This window comes from Vulpes vulpes, chromosome 6 (genome assembly GCF_048418805.1).
Source record: "Vulpes vulpes isolate BD-2025 chromosome 6, VulVul3, whole genome shotgun sequence".
NCBI lineage: Eukaryota > Metazoa > Chordata > Mammalia > Carnivora > Canidae > Vulpes > Vulpes vulpes.
In genome coordinates, this window is record NC_132785.1 from 130938436 (window position 1) to 130958616 (window position 20181).

Sequence of the window (20181 nt, forward strand, 5' to 3'; positions counted from 1 at the left end):
CCTGGCTTCCTCTCGACGTGCCAGAATGTGCCTGTCTGGGGACATCCTGAATTCTGGAGCCTGGTCTGGATGGGGTGTGCACAGAGGCCATACCCTGCCCAGATAGACACTGGACTCACAGCCGTCTGCCTCTTGGGGGATCAACGTGCTGGTCTACCTAGGGGCCATCCCCTGAGGGCCATACCGCCTGATGCCTCAGTGTCCACATGGCCCAAGGCATATGTTGGTGACTGCTAGGAGGGGCCAGCAGGTGTCCTTCAGCTCAGGTTGGGGGCATTCTTGGTGTTCTCTTGATTCTCCAGACAGTGGGCCAGGGGGCAGGGACAGCCCATGGTGGCCACGAGGCCAGATGGTGGAGGTGCAGGCCCAAGATGACTGTGAGGTCAGAGCTTGGTGAGGTAAGAGGGCAGAGGAGCAGGCCTGGAAGCAGGCTGAGTGACACAGATTGAGGCACCTGGATCCCGCATTGGATCTAGGGCAGTGCTGGACATCCTTGCCAGAGGGCTGGCCCTAGGCCCCCTCTCCGATCATGTTCCTGTAGTCAGGGATAATTGACCGCTTCAGCTCCACCACTGACGAGAAGATCCACTTCACCTGCAGCAGGGAGGGGAGGGTGTGAGCTTGGCCTGGACCCCCGCAGACCACCTCCCTCCATGACCAAGCTCCTGCCCCCAAGGCTAGGTAGTGTGGGGGGATCCTGGAGGGGACGGTGTGGGGGAGAGGGAGCAGACAGTGAGAGGACAAGGGTGGGACAGAGAAGGGACCGTGTAGGGGTAGTGAGGAGATAGTGAGGAGACTTTGTGGGCACAGCGAGGGACATTGTGGAGATAGTGAGGAGACAGTGAGGGGCCAGTGAGGAGAGAGTAGGGGGCACGGAAGAGTCTGTGTGGGGACACTGTGGGGACAGCAGGGACCATGAGGGATAGATAGGGCAGAGTGTGGGTATCGTGTGTGGACAGTGATGAGACAAGTTAAGATAGTGAGGGGCAGTGTGGGGACAGTGACGGTGTAGTAAAGAGACATAGTGAGGAGACAGTGAAGGACAATGAGAGGATTGCAACAGAATGAGGGGATGTGAAGGGGATGTGAGGTGACTGTGAGAGGACAATAAGGAGACAGTGTGGGTACAGTGAGGGGTCTGTGTGGGGAAATTGTGTGGACAGTGAGGGACCATGAGGGATAGAAAGGGCACAGTGTGGGTATCGTGTGTGGACAGTGATGAGACGGTGTGGGGACAGTGAGGGGAGAGTGAAGAAACATTGTGGGGACAGTGCAGGGAACAGTGAGGAGACTGTGAGGAGACAGTGAAGGATAGTGAGGAGATAGTGAGGAGATAGTGAGGAGGCAGTGAGGGGATGTGAAAGGCTGTGAGGAGACTGTGAGGAGACAGGAGACAGTATGGAGACCATGTGGGGACAGAGAGGAGACAGTGATGACAGTGTGAGGACAGTGAGGGGACAGGGTGGAGACAACAACGGGACGATGAGGGGACAGTGAGGAGACTGACAGGACATTGTTGGGACAGTAAGGAGACAGTGAGGCAACAGGGGACGGTGAGGGGACAATAAAGGGATAGTGAGAGGACAGTGAGGAGACAGTGAGGGTACAAGGAGGGGATAGTGAGGAGACATTGTGGGGACATTGTGGGGACAGTGTGGGGACAGTGATGGGACAATGAGGGACAGTGAGGAGACAGATCAGTGTTGAGATAGAGACGGGACAATGAGGAACAGGAAGGGGACAATGAGGGAACATGAAGGAGACAGGGAAGGTACAATGAGGAGACTGTGAGGAGATAGTGTGGGACAATGACGGGACAGTGAGGAGACAGTGACAGGTCTGCAAGGAGATGGTGAGGAGACAGTGAGGAGACACAGAGGAGACATTGGATAGACAGTATGTGGACAGTGAGGAGACAGTGAGGGCACAGTGAGGGCACAGTGAGGTGATAGTGAGGGGACAGTCATGGGGCAGTGAGAGAACATTGTTCCAATAGGAAGAGGACACTGAGGAGACAGCAAGGAGACAACCCGCCACAGTGTGGGATAAGCATGTGTTCTGTGTGTGGTCAATGTGGGGACATGGTGGAGACAGCGACGGGACAGTGGGCCACAGTCCAGGGACAGTACGGGTGTGCCCACCTTGAAGAGGGTGACAGTGGCGCTGTAGCACACGCTGAGCAGGAAGAGGGTGATGAAGATTGTGATGGTGGTCCACAGCCCGTCCAGCTCCCCGTCCTGGTCCTCAGCACAGCTGTCATCCAGGATCAGCTCTGGACAGGAAGGGGGTGGTTAGTCTCATGCATGCCTGAGGGGCAGATTCCCTGAGGGACAGTCACAGCCCTCTGCAACCCTGGGTGACAGCCTCAGCACCCCAGCCCTACCGCTTGGACCAGGCCAGTGGGGGACCCGCACCCTCTCTGCTCTGCCCTGTGCTGGGACCCTGTGGGGAGAAGGGTGCCCACCCCCTCTTGCCCTGGGGGTCAGGCTCTGTGGGAGGGTCAGCAGAGCCCAGGGAAGGGCCTAGAGTGACAGGGAGTGTCCCTAGTGAACAAGTGGGTGGGAGCATCAGGATAAGCTGGGTTGTGGGGGTTTTGTGCACATCAAGAGGGGGTGTAGGTTCCCTGGGGCAGAGGAGGGCAGGTCGGTGTGGACAGTGTGTGGATGAGCTGCTGAGCAGCTGATGGGCATTGGAGGGGATGGGGACCGGGGTGTTGCCCATGGTGAGGGTTCCTAAGACTGGCTCTGCTCTGGGCACTGCAGTTGGTCTTGTGTGAGGACCAGGGTATAAGGTCTGTGTGTGTGTGTGTGTGTGTGTGTGTGTGAGAGAGAGAGAGAGAGAGAAGGTGGCGGTGCTCAGCACGATGCATTTGTTTTCAGCGTCCATGTGGAGGTCTCCAATGGTCCCTCCCCTGGGCACTCAGGGCCACCTGCCTCTGCCCCACAGGGGCATGGGCGAGCGTCCCCATGAGTGGACAGGCCTGGTCCCAGGGGGGATGAACTCAGGTGGGACCTCCTCACTGGACGTAGGGTGGGAGACTGTACATGGATGGAGTGTTGTGTCTGAGGGCAAACAGGGCTTGTCCCCTCCCGACAGGACAGGCATGGCTACTGCATTGACACAGAGCTACCAAGCAGAGCTCTCCGCAGGCCCAGGGGACAGGGAGCCCAGGGCATGAGGACAGGCCAGTGTCCCACAACTCGGAACAGAGGCGGGAAGGTCTGTGTGCTCATTTCCCTGAGGGGTCCTGGAGGGGACAACTCCTGCCGTCCCTGTCCACACACCCCAGCCCTGGCTAGCTTCTGGCTGGATTGAGGGCCCACAGGGGCTGGACCTCTGGTAACGTGCGCTCCCCAGCCTCAGGCAGCTCCTGGCCCCACCTTGTGGCAGCCTGTGCAGCCCTCCCCACTGGAGGTGCAGAGCCCACCCACCAATGGTGACACCTGAGACCCAGAGCTGGCCTGCCCGTACCACCCAGGGCCCGGGTGTCCCGAACTCTACCTCGGAAAGAACCATGACAGCGTGCAGGGCCCAGGGCAGTGCTGGGTGCTTTATTTCATGATGGGTGCCTACCCGGGGTTATGTACACAGGGGCGGGGGCTCAGGTGTCCTCAGGGGATCCCAAGAGCCAAGGTGGGGGGCTTGCTGGGTGCCGGGCGGTTGCTCATTTACCCGGAGAATGGGAGAGGGATAGATCTGTGTAGTGGTTCTGTAGAGTTTCGTGCATCACCACACATGTGAAGGGGTCTCCCTGCTGCCAGCGGCTCTTGTCCACAGAGAGTTTGCTGTACAGGAAGTAGGACCCGTCCTCGTCCAGCTGGGGCGGGGTCATGCGGTGCTTCCTCTCGGGCTCCAGCTGTCCATTGCTCTGCCACTCCACATCAATCTCAGGTGGGAAGAAGTCTTTGATCAGGCAGGTGACGCTGACTGTGTCACTGGATGACAACTCCTTTGGGGATGGCGGCAGGACATACACACTGGGCCTATGGGCCCTCCCTGTGGGGTAAAGGGTCAGCACAGGTGGTCACTATCAGGGTGGAGGACTGGACCCTACAGGGGAGCTCTCCTTCCCTGCAGCCCCTCTGCCCTGCTGCCCACCTCTGGCCTTGGAGATGGTCCTCTCAATGGGGGACGGGAGGCCTATGTGGTTGACTCTGCACGTGAACTCCTTCCCGGTGAGCCAGTCCTGGTGCTCAATGGGGAGGGCGCTGACCACACGGTAGGTGCCGTTGAACTGCTGCTCACGAGGCTGGGTCGTGGCTATGTGCACCTGCTTACCGTCCACGAACCAGCTGATCTGCACCTCAGCATCCTCATGGCCCAGATCTACCACCACACAGGTGACCTTGGGTGTTCGGGTAATCCTGAGGATGTCCTTGGGTTTCGGGGGAAAGATGAAGACCGAAGGCCCTCCCAGAGGTTCAGGGACTGGAATGGGAGACATTTAGGGTCAGCATTTGGGTGACTTCCTTTTGAGCACCCATTCCCCCATTAGTCTGTGCCTGGATGTGCACCATCTACTTGGGGTGCAGAGCGGGGCCCTGCTGACTCACCTGGGCATGGGGGTATATCACTGCATCTGCATTCATCGACCACTGCAGAGAGAGCAGACTGGGGGTTACTGGGGACCTGGGGTGGGCACAGGTCATGGGGTGAACTTAGGTCAGGCCAGCTCATGAGGGGATCCCCGACCAGTGGCACTCAGTGGGCCCCAGGAATGCAGTGGGGAATGCCGCCTGTGGTCATCTGGACCAGGCAGCCACGCCCAGAGGACACCTTCCCAGAAAGGGGAGGCCTTCAGGGCGGGGACACTGAGGTGACTCCCCGGTGACGTGGGTCCGGGAGGGACAGCTGACCTGGCCTGTCCCCGAGTGGACCCCTCTCTGAGGTCCGACGTCTCACCTGGCTTGTCTATTTTAGTGTTGCTGGGCGGATGGGCCACGTTGCAGGTGAAGGTCTCGCTGGGCCACCTGCTGGAGGGCACTGTCACCATGCTGCTGAGGGAGTAGAGCCCTGAGGACTGCAGGATGGATGGGAAGGTGTGCACACCGCTGGTCAAGGAGCCGGAATTCCAGGACACAGTGACAGGCTCGGGGAAGTAGCCTGACACCAGGCAGGCCAGGGCCACCGTGGAGCCGGAAGTGGACCCGCAGCTGGGGGCCAGTGGGAAAACCGAGGGGGCCGTGGTGGAGGCTGCAAGAGAGGAGGCTGTGTGACCCCCAGGGTCTCAGGGGTGCAGGCCTGGGGTGGCTCTGGGCACCACGCCCACGTGCTTCAGGGAGGCTGCACACCAGGTGCGCGGCCCAGCTCACTGTGGCCACAGAAGCTGGACTCATCGGCCTGGTCAGTGCTGGGTGACCACCTGGATCACGTCCCCACTCAGGTTTTCTCTGGCTGCCCCACCTGACCACGGCCTCTGTGGCAGCCCCGATCCGAAGCACCCGGGCCCCGGATCCTGTCCCTGCCCGAGCCGTCGGGACTGCCCCAGGCCTTCCAGGCATGGCTTCCTGACGTCCCTCAGGGCAGCTCCCGCCTTGGCCCCGGCCTTTGCCACCCCTGCTCTGGGGCCCGGGCAGCTCCCACAGGCCTCCCGCACCCAGGGCTGCCCTGAGCCTGTGCGCCCCTCAGGGTGGGAGGGAGCGCGGCCCTGCCCTGGCTGTCCCCTCCTGTGTGGTGACAGCAAGTAGGCTGCAGCTCAGACGCCGCCACCCGCCGGCCTGTCCCCTCGGACCTGGGCCCTGCTGCTCAGCTCAGGGCCCTGAAGCTGCCCCTCGCTCGCCCACCATGGCTGGCAGCCCTGCCAGGGCTCCCCACGGGCCCCTTGTTCCTCCTGCCTCTGGATCCTCGGCCCTGCACCCCGGGACCCGGCTGGCCACGACCCCCCTCCCGGGCGGGTCTCAGGGGCCTGCAGTACCACGCTGCTGCCCTGACTGGAAACCTGTGGCTCCCTCCTTCCTAGAGTGGCCCCCCTTCCCCTGGGCCCCAAGGCCTTCCCGGCGAGGCTCTGCTCCCCACCCGGCCTCACCGCCTCACACTCCCCGGGTCCAGGAGGCTCAGCTGCCCTGACCCTCAGCCCCTGCGCGGGTGGCGCCGGCTCAGCCACCGCCCAGTCCAGCCCCTCTGTGCCCTCTGGCCTCGGCCCTGAGCTTCTGGAACAAGGCAGCACCTCCCTGCCCCACTGGGCCTCTGAGTCGGAGCAGGTTCCTGGGCCTTGCTGAGCTGAGATCTGAGCGCACCCCTGCCCCTCCTGCTCTCCACCTACCCTGCTCCCCTGCCCCTGCTCCCCTGCTCCTGGGCTCCTGGGGTGATCCCTGGCCCCCTGCTCCCCACCTGCCATGCTCCCCTCCACCTGCTCCCCTGCTCCCTGGGCTCCTGGGGTGACCCCTGCCCCTCCTGCTCCCCACCTGCCATGCTCCCCTGCACCCACTCCCCTGCTCCCTGGGCTCCTGGGGTGACCCCTGCCCCTCCTGCTCCCCACCTGCCATGCTCCCCTGCACCTGCTCCCCTGCTCCCTGGTCTCCTGGGGTGACCCCTGGCCCCGTGCTCCCCCACCCGCCCTGCTCCCCTGCACCCACTCCCTTGCCCCCTGAACTCTTGGGGTGACCCCTGCCCCACCTGCTCTTTCACTGGCTCCTGGCTCTCCTGTACCAACTCCCCTGCTCCCTGGGTTCCTGGGGTGATCCCAGTCTGTCCTGCTCCCCCACTTGCCCATTTTTCTTTTCAACTCCCCTGCTCCTTGGTCTCCTGGGGTGACTATTGCTCCTCTTGCTCCCCCACCTGCCCTTGCTCCCCTGCACCAGCCACCCTGCACCCTGAGCTCCTGGATGACCCCTGCCCCTCCTGCTCCCCCACCTGCCCTGTTCTCCTGCACCTGCTCCCCTGCTGCCTGAGATCCTAGGGTGACCCCTGCCCCCTTGCTCCCCCAGCTGTCCTGCTCACCTGAACCTGCTCCCATGCTCCCTGAGACCCCAGGGTGACCCCTACCCCTATGCTTCCCCACCTGCCCTGCACACCTGCAACAACTCCCCTGCTGCCCGAGATCCTGTGGTGACCCCTGCCCTCCTACTCCCCAACCTACCCCTGGTCCCCTGCACCAGGTCACCTGCTGCCTGTGCTCCTGGGATGACCCCTGCCCCTCCTGCTCCCCTCCTGCCCTGCTCACCTGCACCAGCTCCCTTCTCCCTGGGCCCTGGGGTGACCCCTGACCCTCCTGAACCCCCTCTTACCCCTGGTCCCCTGCATCAACTCACCTGCTGCCTGTGCTTCTGGGCCGACCCTTGCCCCTCCTGCTCCCCATCTGTCCTGCTCACCTGCACCAGCTCCCTGATCCCTGAGCTCCTGGGGTGACCCCTGCCCTTCTTGCTCCCCCACCTGCCCCTGCTCACCTGCACCCGCTCCCTGGGCTCCTGGGGTGACCCCCACTGCTCCTGTTCCCCCTCTTGCCCTGCTCACCTGTACAGGCTCCCTGCTCCTTGGGCTCCTGGGATGACCCCTGCCCGTCCTGCTACCCCACTTGCCCCTGCTCTCCTGCACCAGCTCCCCTGCTCCCTGAGCTCCTGGGTGACCCCTGTCCCTCCTGCTCCCCCACTTACCCCTGGTCCCCTTCATCAACTCACCTGCTGCCTGTACTCCGGGGCTGACTCCTATGCCTCCTGCTCCCTACCTACCCTGCTCCCCTGCACCTGCTCCCCTGCTCCCTGAGATCCTGGGGTGATCCCTGCACCTCCTGCTCCCCACCTGCCCCCTCCCTTCCTCCTGGGCTCCTAGGGTGACCCCTGGCCCCCTGCTCCCCCACCTGCCCTGCTCATCTGCACCCTTTTCCTTCTCCCTGGGCTCCTGGGGTGACCCCTGCCCCTCCTGCATCCCTACTGCCCTGTTCACCTGCACCCGCTCCGCTGCTCCCTGAGACCCTGGAGACCCAAGAACCACCTGCACCCCCACTTCCCCCTGTTCCCCTGCACCAGCTCACCTTCTCCCTGTGCTCCTGGGTTGACCCTTTCCCTCCTGCTCCTCACCTGCCCTGCTCCCCTGCACTAGCTCCCTGCCTCCTGGGCTCCTGGGGTGACCCCTGCCCCTCCTGCACCCCACCTGTCCTGCTCCCCTGCACTAGTTCCCTGCTGCCTGAGCTCCTGGGGTGACCCCTGACCTTCCTGCTCCCCTACTACCCTGCTCAACTGCACCAGCTCCCTTCTCCCTGGGTTCCTGGAGTGACCCCTGCCCCTCCTGCTCCCCCACCTGCCCTGCTCATCTGCCCCGGCTCCCCTGCTGCCTAGGCTCCTGGGGTGACCCCTGCCCCTCCTACTCCCCACCTGCCCTGCTCCCCTGCACTAGCTCCCTGCCTCCTGGGCTCCTGGGGTGACCCCTGCACCTCCTGCTCTCCACCTGCCCCTGCTTCCCTGCACCCAGCTGTTCTTCTCCCTGAGATCCTGGGGTGACCTCTGGCTCTCTTGCTCCCCTGCTGCCCCTGTTTCCCTGCACCAGCTCCCCTGCTTCCTGAGCTCCTGAGATGACCCCTGTCCTTCCTGCTCCCCACCTGACCTGCACTCCTGCACTTGCTCCCCTATTCCCTAGGCCTTTTGGGTGACGCCTGCCCCTCCTGCACCCCACCTGCCCTGCTCCTCTGCACCAGCTCCCCTGCTCCTTGGGCTCATGGTGTGATCTCTGTCCCTCCTCCTCCCCCACCTGCCCCTGCTCACCTGCAGCATATCCCCCTGGGCCCTGGGATCCTCAGGTGACCCCACCCTCCTGTTCCCCCGACCTCACCTGCACACCTGCACCAGCTCCCTGCTGCCTGGGCTCCTGGGGTGACTCCTGCACCTTCTGTTCCCCCACGTGTCCTGCTCCACTGCACCAGCTTCCCTGCTCCCTGAGGTCCTGGGGTGACCCCTGCTCCTCCTGTTCCCCCACCTGCCCTGCTCCCCTGCACCAGTTTCCCTGCTCCCTGAGGTCCTGGGGTGACCCCTGTATGTCTTGCTCCCTACCTGTCCTGCTCTACCGTAGTAGCTCCTCTACTCGCTGAACTCGTGGGGTGACACCTGCCTCTCTTTCTCTCCACATGCCCTGCTACACTCCACCAGCTCCCCTGCTCCCTGAGTTTCTGGGGTGCCCCCTGCCGCTCCTGCTCCCCCGCCTGCCCTGTTCATCTGCAACAGCTCGCCTGCTCCCTGAGCTCCTGGGGTGACCCCTGCACCTCCTGCTCCCTACCTGCTCGGTTCAACTGCAGCAGCTCCCCTGCTCGCTGACCTCGTGGGGTGAACCCTGCCCCTCCTGTTCCCCCACCTTCCCTGTACACCTGCACCAGCTCCCTTGCTCCCTGGGCCCCTGGGTTGACCCCTGCACCTCCTGCTCCCCATCGGCTGCTCCTCTGGACCCAGCTGTTCTTCTCCCTGAGATCCTGGGGTGACCCCTGGCTCTCCTGCTCCCCTGCTGCCCCTGCTCCCCTGCTCCCTGAGCTCCTGAGGCAATCCCTGACCCTCCTGCTCCCCACCTGACCTGCTCTCCTGCACCTGTTCCCCTGCTCTCTAGACCTCTCGGGTGACTCCTGCACCCCCTGCATCCCAGCTGCCCTGCTCCCCTGCACCAGCTCCCCTGCTCCCTGAGTTCTGGGGGCTGCCCTCCACTCGTGCTGCCCCCGTGGCTCCTGCTCACCCAGGGCTACTCTCTCCTGGTCTCAGGATCTCACAGACACAGGCACTCCTGCCCTCCTGTCCTAGGATCTGTCCCCAGAGCTCCATGAGCTGCACCCCAGTCTCTGTGTGTTCCAGGTCTGCCCTTGCCCTGCATCCCACCCCCCACCCTGTGTCCCGGATTGGATCCTGCCCTCACCCCTGAGCTCCCGTCCATGTGGATCTGCCCCTCAGCCCCTCTGCTGACCTGGGCTCTGGGTCCCGCGAGCCTATGATGGTCCCCCTGCTCCACTCCAACTCACCTCTGCTCATCTGATGCAGCTCAGGGATGCTCGGCCCTCACCTGTGACCCTCCCAGGGGCATGAGCTGCTTCGTTAACCTGGACAGGCCCCGGGCTCCCTGGGGTGTCTTCCCCTCCTCTGGTAAGTAGCCCTCTCATGTCCTCACCTGGGACCCACCTGTCCGTCTAGACATTGCTCCTTCAGTGACTCATGCAGTCCAGGCCTGGGTCCCTGCAGGTATGACGAAGGACAGCCCTCAGGCTCCTGCCCACTGGGCCCATCATGTTCCTTGATGGTCCAGGTCCTTCCCCAGCCATCAGTGTGTCGTGTATCCACCCATGCTGGCTGGGGGTGCTCGACCCGTCGCACTCAACCGATGTGTTCCTGGGATGTCACGTAGGCCTGCGGGCAGCCTGCCCTCCCCGTTGCCAGCTCAGCTGCTGCTGCGTCCATGGGTCCTGAGGGCCTGGTGTCTCCTCAGGTCCTGTGGCTGGTTCTGCTGCCCCACCTCCCTCCCTCTGTCCTGGCTCCGAGCACACTCCACTCATCTCGGGCCGGGCTGTGGCGGCGGCTTTTCTGTAGGCTTGGTCCCCCTGCAGCCTGCCCCATCCCTGCTCTGAAGAAACCCCCCCTGGGGCTCCTTGTGGCTGAGCTCTGTGCCCACAGCCCTGCTTCCTAGGTCCCAGCAGCCCTGGGAAGATTAACAACAGCATTGAAACCAAAGGCCTGGCCAGCATCCTGAAGTTCCCTTTTCTTCTGGGCGCTTTCTGTGTTACAGAGTCTGGGGGGAGTCTGGACATGGTCAAGGCCTGCTCATGTGGGTGTGTGTGGGTGGAGTACGGTGGGTGCCCAGAGGCCCTAGGGGTTAACCCAGGAGCCCCGGGACGGCCCCATGTGCTGCTGTCTGCTCTCAAGCTCCTGCAGGTATATGCCTGAAGCTTGGTCCCTGCTGCCCAGAGCCACCAGCCGTCCCTGGGTCCTCAGGGACCCCAACCCTGGTGGGCTCCTCTCTGTGCCCTGGCCAGTGAGCAGAGTGGCGGTAGCCCTGGGCCTTGTCCTGTCCTCCCAGGAGAATGCCATCTGCCCTGTCACCATCCATGGTGGCAAGGTATCAGAAAGGGAGACAGAAATAATCTACCCTAACATGGGGCGTTTGGAGGACGACCTATCTGGGCCCCCACAGCCAGCCTGTGGGGTCATGTCGCAGCCTCAGCTGGGTTCCCTGTGGCCTCTGAAGCTGAGCTGGGAGCCTGTTGGGCTGGCCTGATCTACCCCCGCACGTCCCTGCTCTGGGAGCCTGTGTGGTTGCCATCAGGGGGCCCCCACATGTCTGAAGAGCAGGGGCTTTGACTGCCTGCCCTGAGCCTGTGCTGCAGCCCCGTCCAGGGTGTCCACACAAACTGCACAAGCCTTTTAGGCAGGAATCATGTGTGAAGTGCATCAGGGCTCTCATGGTCAAGCCCCCAACACACCTGCACCCCTCGAGTCCCACCCTAGAGTCGGCCCTGTGGGCACCTGTGGGCCCCATGCTGGCCCTGTGTGCCAAGGGAGGGGGCAGCTGGAGAAGGCTCCGTGCTGTCCCATTCCAGCTCATGACTTCAGGAAAGCAGGGCGGCTATGACAGTGAGAGGGTTGGTGGCCAGGGTGTTAGGGCCGAGCGAGGGAGGAGCAGGTGAGCAGAGGGGCTCTTGTGTGGAAGGAAGGAATTGTGCAGGGACTGTGGTGGGGGAGCCCGGGGACAGCAGCTGGCAGAGCAGGGCTGACCAGGGCAGCACCTTGGACAGGGCCTGCGTGGGGGACATGGGGCAGGGCTGCCTGGGCCAGGGCTCCAGGACGGGCCTGCAGGGGCGTTGAGCACCACGTCCACCCTGCCCTTGACCTCAGCGGGATGTACTAGCACTGGCTCCTCGTGCCTACCCACTGGAGCACCCCGTGCTAGCTGTCAATCACAGCGAACCTGGGCACCCGGTCGGGCTCTGGGCCGTGTGGAAACTCCTTTCTGCTCTCTCACCTATGGCCCTGAACCTGTTCTGAAAGAGCACGGTCTTCAGGTTATAGGGTTAGAGAAGCAGGGATGGGGAGGAGAAAGCAGCTTGGCAGGGAAGTCGCTGGCGCTGGATGGCGTCGAGGGTGACGCGGGCTGATGGCCCTCCATGTGGGCAGAGAGTGATGTGTAGACTTGTCAAATCACTGGGAGCTCAGGAAACAGGTCTGACGTGCACTCTGCTGACACTGACCCAGCGCCCTCCATGGTCAGGCCTCTGCCCAGTGTGACCCAGCTCCCTCCAGGTGTCAGTGGCCGTCCCTAGGGTGACTCAGCCACCTCAGGGTTAAGGGGATGTGCCCTGTGTGACCAGCACCCTGTAGGGTCAGGGGCTCTGGACAGCACTGGGCCCATGTGGCTTGAAAAGATCCAGGAGTCTCCTGAACCTCCTCTTGGCCAAGCCCTTCTGGTTGCGTGTGCAAGTGTCCTGGGGCTGCTGTGACAGGGGCCACAGATGGACTTGAGCAGTGGAAATTTCCCTTCCCAGCTCTGGAGGCCAGATGCCTCAGGTCCGGGGGGGCAGGACAGCCCTCCCCCCACAGGCTCCACGGAGGGTCCTTCCTACCTCTTCCAGCCTCTGTGGGCCCCACATGCCCCGGGTTGTGGCCCCGTCCCTCCAGCCTCTGCCTCTGTCTTCATGAGGCTTCTCCTCTGCGTCTGTGTGTCTCCTTGTGTGTGTCTTGTAGGACACCTATCATTGGGTGTAGGCCTGGAGCTTCTCATCTTAAGCTCGTCGACTTGAATCAGATGTGCAAAGACCCTTTTTCCAAACAAGGTCACATCCACAGGTGCCACGGCATTGGGGGTGGACATAGCCTCCGGGTGCCAGCATTCAGCCCACTGTGCTGGGTTCATAAGAGAAGGAGAGAGAGAGGGACAGAGGGACCTGACATGGTGGCCTCTTGGTGCCCGAGGGCATGTAGGTAGCATCCCTGGTACTGTCCCCCACGGCCTGCTCTCAGGCTGTGCCCCCGTGTGACAGGCCTCTGCTGGCCCCGCCTGACCGGTGACCGGCACACCTCCTCCCAGGCTCGGGGCAGATGCCTTCTTCCCCTGTGCGGGGGTCTCTGGTGCTCGGGGCCTGTGTGAGCCGAGCCCAGGTTGCCCTTGAGCTGGGGTCCACAAGGCAGGTCTCCTGAACTGGGGCACCAGTCAGACAAGGGAGATGCTCAGCGCTGCCCTGAGGGACCCCCAGTCCAGGGGATGGGAGGAAGGCCCCCAGGCCTGGGCCTCTGAGAACCTGGCAGGTGGGGGTGGGTCTTGTGGCAGGAAATGAGTCATGTCTCTTGTAACATTATCTATCATCTATCTATCTATCAGCTATCTATCATCTATTCATCTTTCTTTCTCTCTCTCTCTCTTTCTTTCTTTCTTTCTTTCTTTCTTCTTTTCTTTTCTTTCTTTCTTCTTTTCTTTCTTTCTTTCTTTCTTTCTTTCTTTCTTTCTTTCTTTCTTCTTTCTTTCTTTCTTTCTTTCTTTCTTTCTTTCTTTCTTTCTATCTCTATCTATCCACACATCTATCATCTCTCTATTTGTGCAAGTCCTCTGTAGCTGCTGGAAGTTGGGGTGGACTGTGCTGTGGATCTGTTTTCTGGTTGCCCAGCACGGGATGGGGACTGCAGAGTGGTTTTCTGGAGGTGCCCTGGCATCGGATTCTGGGCTGTCGGGGCAGCTGTCCAGTGATGACATGCCACCTATGTGTATGGAGCTGTGATGGGCTGGGTCTAGGCATCACTTTCACCCAGTGCAGGTGTCTTGCAGCCCTGGGTGCCCCCCCAAAGCCCCGTAGGCCTGAGAGCACATACCACCCCAGCACATCCATGTGAGTGCTGGGAGATGTTGTGCAGAGTTTTGGAGAGAGGGGCATCAGGATCCCACCATATGGACCCAGGATACCAGGGCCAGCATTCCCATGCTGGGAGGCTGTGTGAAGGTGGTCTCTGGCAGGTCTGGTGCCCTTGGGGGGACATTCGGGCTCACCTAGGAGACCCAGAGAGGCTGTTGCCCACTGGGGCTGGGTGGCTTGGGATGGAGCCAGGCCCTAGAAAACCTGGATGTGATGCCTGGGGAAGGCAGGGCCCAGCCTGGCCCCTCTGCCCTTCAGAGCTGTCTGTCACAGTCTGTCCTGCTTGCCCTTGTCCCTGGGGACAGGTGCTGTGTGGGAGGCAGAGGGGGAGCACCCAGTTCCCTGGAAGGACGCGTGATTCTGAGAGAAACCACAGGGCTGAGAGTCCCACCTGGGAGCCTGTTGCCCCTGAGGGCCCAGATCAGGTGGTGCCAGGCCCGGCAGGTGCACATAGGTGAGCATGCTGGGCTAAGGCTCACTGGCAGCCCTGGCTCACCCTGGCATACCCCTACTCATCTGCCAGGCTCTGGGGCAGGGGCTTCAGCGCCCAGCTGGTCTCCGGGCTCTATGCTGACATCCCAGGATGTGCCATGCTGCTGATGGGCCCCGTCTCCAGCCTGGGCCACCTGTGGGGAGAGAATGGCTCTCCTCTCCTCTCCTACCCATTCCCAGCAGGCGGCTGAGCTCTGAGCTCCCAGGTCTGTGCTGTCCCGCTCCACTCCTCTCTGGGGCTGTGGCCCTGCCTTGGTTCCATGCACCACCCTTGCCCCTGCCCCCTCCTGTCCAGGGGCAGGCCTGGCAGCTGCAGGCAGCAGGCATGGGGCACTCAGGTCCAGGCTGCTCTGCTCTGGCCTTCACAGCTGTCCTGCCTGCAGAGTCCCCTGCCTTCCCACAATGTTGCTCCTGGACAACAGTGACCTGGGACAGACAGCAAACGGGCTGCTTCTCAGCTGTGCATGTGTGTGTGTGTGTGTGTGTGTGTGTGTGTGTGTGTGTGCCAGTGCCCCTCTGGGTGTGTATGGGTGTCTCCATGTGCCTGTGTGTGGGTGTAGGCCCTTTTCTGTGCATCTACGTGTGTGTGTGTGTGTGTGTGTGTGTGTGTGTGTGTGTGTGTTTGGGCTCAAGTCTGCTTATGTGTCCACATTGTCCTATGTGCATGTGAGTACTTAGGAGCCAGAGTATGCCTGTGTGTGCATGCATGTGCAGGTGCATGTGTGTGCATGGCGGTCTGTGTCTGCATGTGTGTATACTCTCTCTCTTACCTCTTATCATTTCCTATTGGTTCCTTGACTCTGAGTCACAATTTCTTACCTTTCTTCGATCTCCTCCTGGTTCTGAACTCAGTGTATCTGTCTCTTACCTCGTATCTGTCTCTTGCTGGCTTAGTGACCTTAGGTTCCTATCTCTTACCTTGCATCCTTGTCCTCCTGCTTTGTGATTCTGGGTCTCTATCTCTTAATTCTCATGTCTCTTCCTGGTGACTCTGGGTCTATCACTTATCTCTCAATTCTCCTCCTGGTTATTTGACTCTGGGTCTCTTTCTCTTATTCTCATCAAACTCCTCTTGTCTCTGTGACTCTGGGTCTCTAAATCCAACGCTCATTTACTTCTTGCCTTTCTGTAACTCTGGGTCTCTATCTCTGCTTCTCAAAATTCCTCTCCATTTTGTGTGACTCTAGGTCTCTATCTTATACCTCTCAGCAATCTCCTCCTGCTCTGTGACCCTGGGTCTCCATTTCTTACCTTTCACCATTCACCTCCTGGTTCTGTGACCCTCAGTCTCTATCTCTTACTTCTGATCTGTATTCTCCTGGTTGTTTTACCCTGGCTCTCTATCCCTTACTTCTCGTCAAACTCCCCTCTGGTGTGTAACTCTGGGTCTCTATCTCGTATTGTTGTCTCTCTCCTCCTGGTTCTATACCCTTGTCCCTATCTTTATTTCCTATCTGTCTCTTCCTGGGTCTGTAACTTTGGGTCTGTCACTCTTACCTCTCATCACGTCATCCTGGCTGTGACATTGGGTCTGTTACCTCTTATGAATCTCTTCCTGGTTCTGAACACTGGGTCTCTATCTCTTATCTCTCATGAATCTCTTCCTCATTCTGTGACTCAGAGTTTCTATTTCTTACATCCCATGATTCACCTCATGGTTCTGTGACTTGGGTCTCTATCTCTTACCTCTCAACATTCACCTCTTGGTTCTTGACTCGGGGTTTCTATCTTACCTCTCATTATTCACCTCCTGGTTCTGTACCGTCATGCTCTATCTCTTGCCTCTGATCTGTCTCCTCCTGGTTCTTTTACCCGGGTCTCTATCTCTTACCTCTCTCATCAATCTCTCCTGGTTTTGTGACTTGGTCTCTATCTCTTACCTGTCATCTCTCTCCTCCTGGTTCAGTGATCCTGGGTTTCTCTCTTAATTTTCTTCTGTCTCTTCCTGGCTCTGCAACTCTGGGTCTCTATCTCTTACTTCTCATCATTTGCCTCCTGCTTGTGTGACTCGGGTCTCTATCTCTTACTCTTATTAGTCTTCCCTGGTTCTGTGACACTGGGTATCTCTCTCTCTATTACTTCTCAAAATTCTCTTCCTTTTTGTTGGACTCTAGGTCTCTGTCTCTTATCTCTCATCAGTATCTTCCTGCTTTGTGACTCCTGGTCTCTATCTCTTACCAGTCATCTACTCCTCCCTGTTCTGTGACTCTGGGCCACTATCTCTTACTTCTCAACATTCTCCTCCTTTTTGTGTGACTCTGTGCCTCTATTTCTTACCTCTCATTATTCACCTGTGGTTCTGTGACTTTGGGTCTCCATCTCTTACCTCTCTCCTCCTGCCCTGTGACTCTGGGTCTTTATATCTTACCTCTCATCAGTCTCCCTTGGTTCTGTGACATTGGGTCTCCATCTCTTACTTCTTAAATTCTCCTCCTTTTTTGTGTGACTCCAGGTCTCTATCTAATAACTGTCACCAATCTGCTCCTGCTTCTGTGACCATGGGGCTCCATGTTGTACCTCTCATCATTCACCTCCTGTGTCCGTGACCCTTGGTCTCTATCTCTTACTTCTGATATGTCTCCTGATGGTTCTTTTACTCTAGCTCTCTATCTCTTACCTCTCATCAATCTCCTGGTCTGTGACCCTGAGTCTCTATCTCTTACTTCTCATCTGTCTCTTCCTGTTTATGTGACTGTGGGTCTGTAACTCTTATCTCTCACCATTTCCTCCTGGCTCTTTGACCCTGGGTCTATCTCTTACCTCTCATCAATCTCCTCCTGGTTCTGAAAGCTGGGTGTCTATCTCTTTTTTTTTTAATAATAAATTTATTTTTTATTGGTGTTCAATTTGCCAACATACAGAATAACACCCGGTGCTCACCCCATCAAGTGCCCTCCTCAGTGCCTGCCACCCAGTCACCCCCACCCCCACCCACCTCCCCATCCACCACCCCTAGTTCGTTTCCCAGAGTTAGGAGTCTTCCGTGTTCTGTCGCCCTTTCTGATATTTCTACCCATTTCTTCTCCCTTTCCCTCTATTCCCTTTCACTATTATTTATATTCCCCAAATGAATGAGAACATATAATGTTTGTCCTTCTCCGATTGACTTATTTCACTCAGCATAATACCCTCCAGTTCCATCCACGTCGAAGCAAATGGTGGGTATTTGCCATTTCTTTCTTTTAATAATAAATTTATTCTTTATTGGTGTTCAATTTGCCAACATAAGGAATAACACCCAGTGCTCATCCCGTCAAGTGCCCCCCTCAGTGCCTGCCACCCAGTCACCCCCAGCCCCCGCCCTCCTCCCCATCCATCACCCCTAGTTCATTTCCCAGAGTTAGGAGTCTTCCATGTTCTGTCTCCCTTTCTGCTATTTCCTACCCATTTCTTCCCCTTCCCCTCTATTCCCTTTCACTATTTTTTATATTCCCCAAATGAACGAGACCATATAATGTTTGTCCTTCTCTGATTGACTTATTTCACTCAGCATAATACCCTCCAGGTCCATCCATGTCGAAGCAAATGGTGGGGATTTGTCATTTCTAATGGCTGAGTAATATTCCATTGTATACATAAACCACATCTTTTTTATCCATTTGGGTGTCTATCTCTTACCTTGGATCTGTCTCTTGCTTGTTCTGTGTCCCTGGATCTCTATTTCTTACCTCTCATCATTGTACTCCTGGTTCTTGACTCTGGGTCCCTATATCTTACATGCCATCATTCTCCTCATGGTTCTGTGACTTTGGGTCTCTATCTCTTACCTCTCATCATTCTTTTTGGTTTTGTGACTCAAAGTTAGTAAATCTTACATATCATTATTCACCTCCTGGTTCTTGACTCTGTGTCACTCTCCCTTACCTCTCACATTCGATTCCTGGTTTTTGACTCTGGGTTTCTATCTTATGTATCAGCATTTTCCAGCTTTTTGTGTGACTCTGGGTCTCTATTTCATAGTTCTCATCATTCACCTCCTCCTTCTTTGTTTTTAAAATATTTTATTTATTTATTCATGGGAGACATACAGAGGCAGAAACATAGGCAGAAGGTGCAGCAGGCTCCATGCAGGGATCCCGATGTGGGACTCAATCCTGGGACTTCAGAATCATGCCCTGGGCTGAAGGCAGGCACTAAACCCCAGAGTCACCCAGGTGTCACTGGGTCTTTATTACTTACCACTCATTATTCACCTCATGGTTCTGTGACTTTGTATTACTAACTCTTTCCTCTTATTTTCTCCTGGTTTTGTGATTCTAGGTCACTATATCTTAATATATCAGATTAACAGCAGACCTCTCCACAGAGACCTGGCAGGCCAGAAAGGATTGGCAGGATATATTCAGGGTCCTAAATGAGAAGAACATGCAGCCCAGAATACTCTATCCAGCAAGGCTCTCATTCAGAATAGAAGGAGAGATAAAGAGCTTCCACGATAGGCAGAAACTGAAAGAATATGTGACAACTAAACCAGCTTTGTAAGAAATATGAAGGGGGACTCCGCAAAAGAAAGAGGAAGTCCAAAGAAACAATCCACAAAACAGGGACTGAATAGGTATTATGATGACACTAAATTCATATCTTTCAATAGTAACTCTGAACGTGAATGGGCTTAATGATCCCATCAAAAGTTGCAGGGTTTCAGACTGCGTAAAAAGGCAAGACCCATCTATTTGCTGTCTACAAGAGACTCATTTTATTTTATTTCATTTTAATTAATTAATTAATTAATATTTAATATTTTTAAATAATAAATTTATTTTTTATTGGTATTCAATTTGCCAATATACAGCATAACACCCAGTGCTCATCCCATCAAGTGCCCCCTCAGTGCCTGCTACTCAGTCACCCGGACGCCCCGCCCACCTCCCTTTCTACCACCCCTTGTTCCTTTCCCAGAAGTAGGAGTCTCTCATGTTCTGAAGAGACTCATTTTAGACGTAAGGACCCCTACAGCCTGAAAATGAAAGGTTGGAGAACCATTTATCATTCAAATGGTCCTCAAAAGAAAACAGGGGTAGCCATCCTCATATCAGATAAATTAAAGTTTATCCCAAAGACTGTAGTAAGAGATGAAGAGGGACACTATATCATACTTAAAGGATTTATCCAACAGGAGGACCTAACAATAATGAATATTTATGCCCTGAATGTGGGATCTGCCAAGTATATTGATCAGTTAATAACCAAAGTTAAGACATACTTAGATAATAATACATTTATACTGGGAGGCTTCAACATGGCACTTTATGCAAATGACAGGTATTCTAAGCACAACATCTCCAAAGAAACAAGAGCTTTATTTATTATTTTTTTTGAAAGAGCCAGATATTTCTGGGAAGCACTTTTTTAAAAATTTATTTATTTTTATTTTTTATTTTTTTATTTTTCTAAATTAATTTTTATTGGTGTTCAATTTACCAACATACAGAGAAACACCCAGTTCTCATCCCGTCAAGTGTCCGCCTTAGTGCCCGTCACCCATTCCCCTCCACCCCCCGCCCTCCTCCCCTTCCACCACCCCTAGTTCATTTCCCAGAGTTAGGAGTCTTTATGTTCGAAACAAGAGCTTTATTTTTTTTATTTTATTTTATTTTATTTTATTTTTTTTAAATTAATTTTTATTGGTGTTCAATTTACCAACATACAGAAAAACACCCAGTGCTCATCCCGTCAAGTGTCCACCTCAGTGCCCGTCACCCATTCCCCTCCAATACCCGCCCTCCTCCCCTTCCACCACCCCTAGCTCGTTTCCCCGAGTTAGGAGTCTTTATGTTCTGTCTCCCTTCCTGATATTTCCCAACATTTCTTCTCCCTTCCTTTATATTCCCTTTCACTATTATTTATATTCCCCAAATGAATGAGAACATACACTGCTTGTCCTTCTCTGA

At 57.1% G+C, this 20181-nt stretch overlaps 1 gene segment (V, D, J or C); it reads right to left on the reverse strand.

The window, feature by feature from the left end:
• The window catches only part of LOC112930265 (immunoglobulin alpha-2 heavy chain-like), a 1136867-nt gene that overhangs the window by 32468 nt on the left and 1084218 nt on the right, over nt 1–20181 (reverse strand).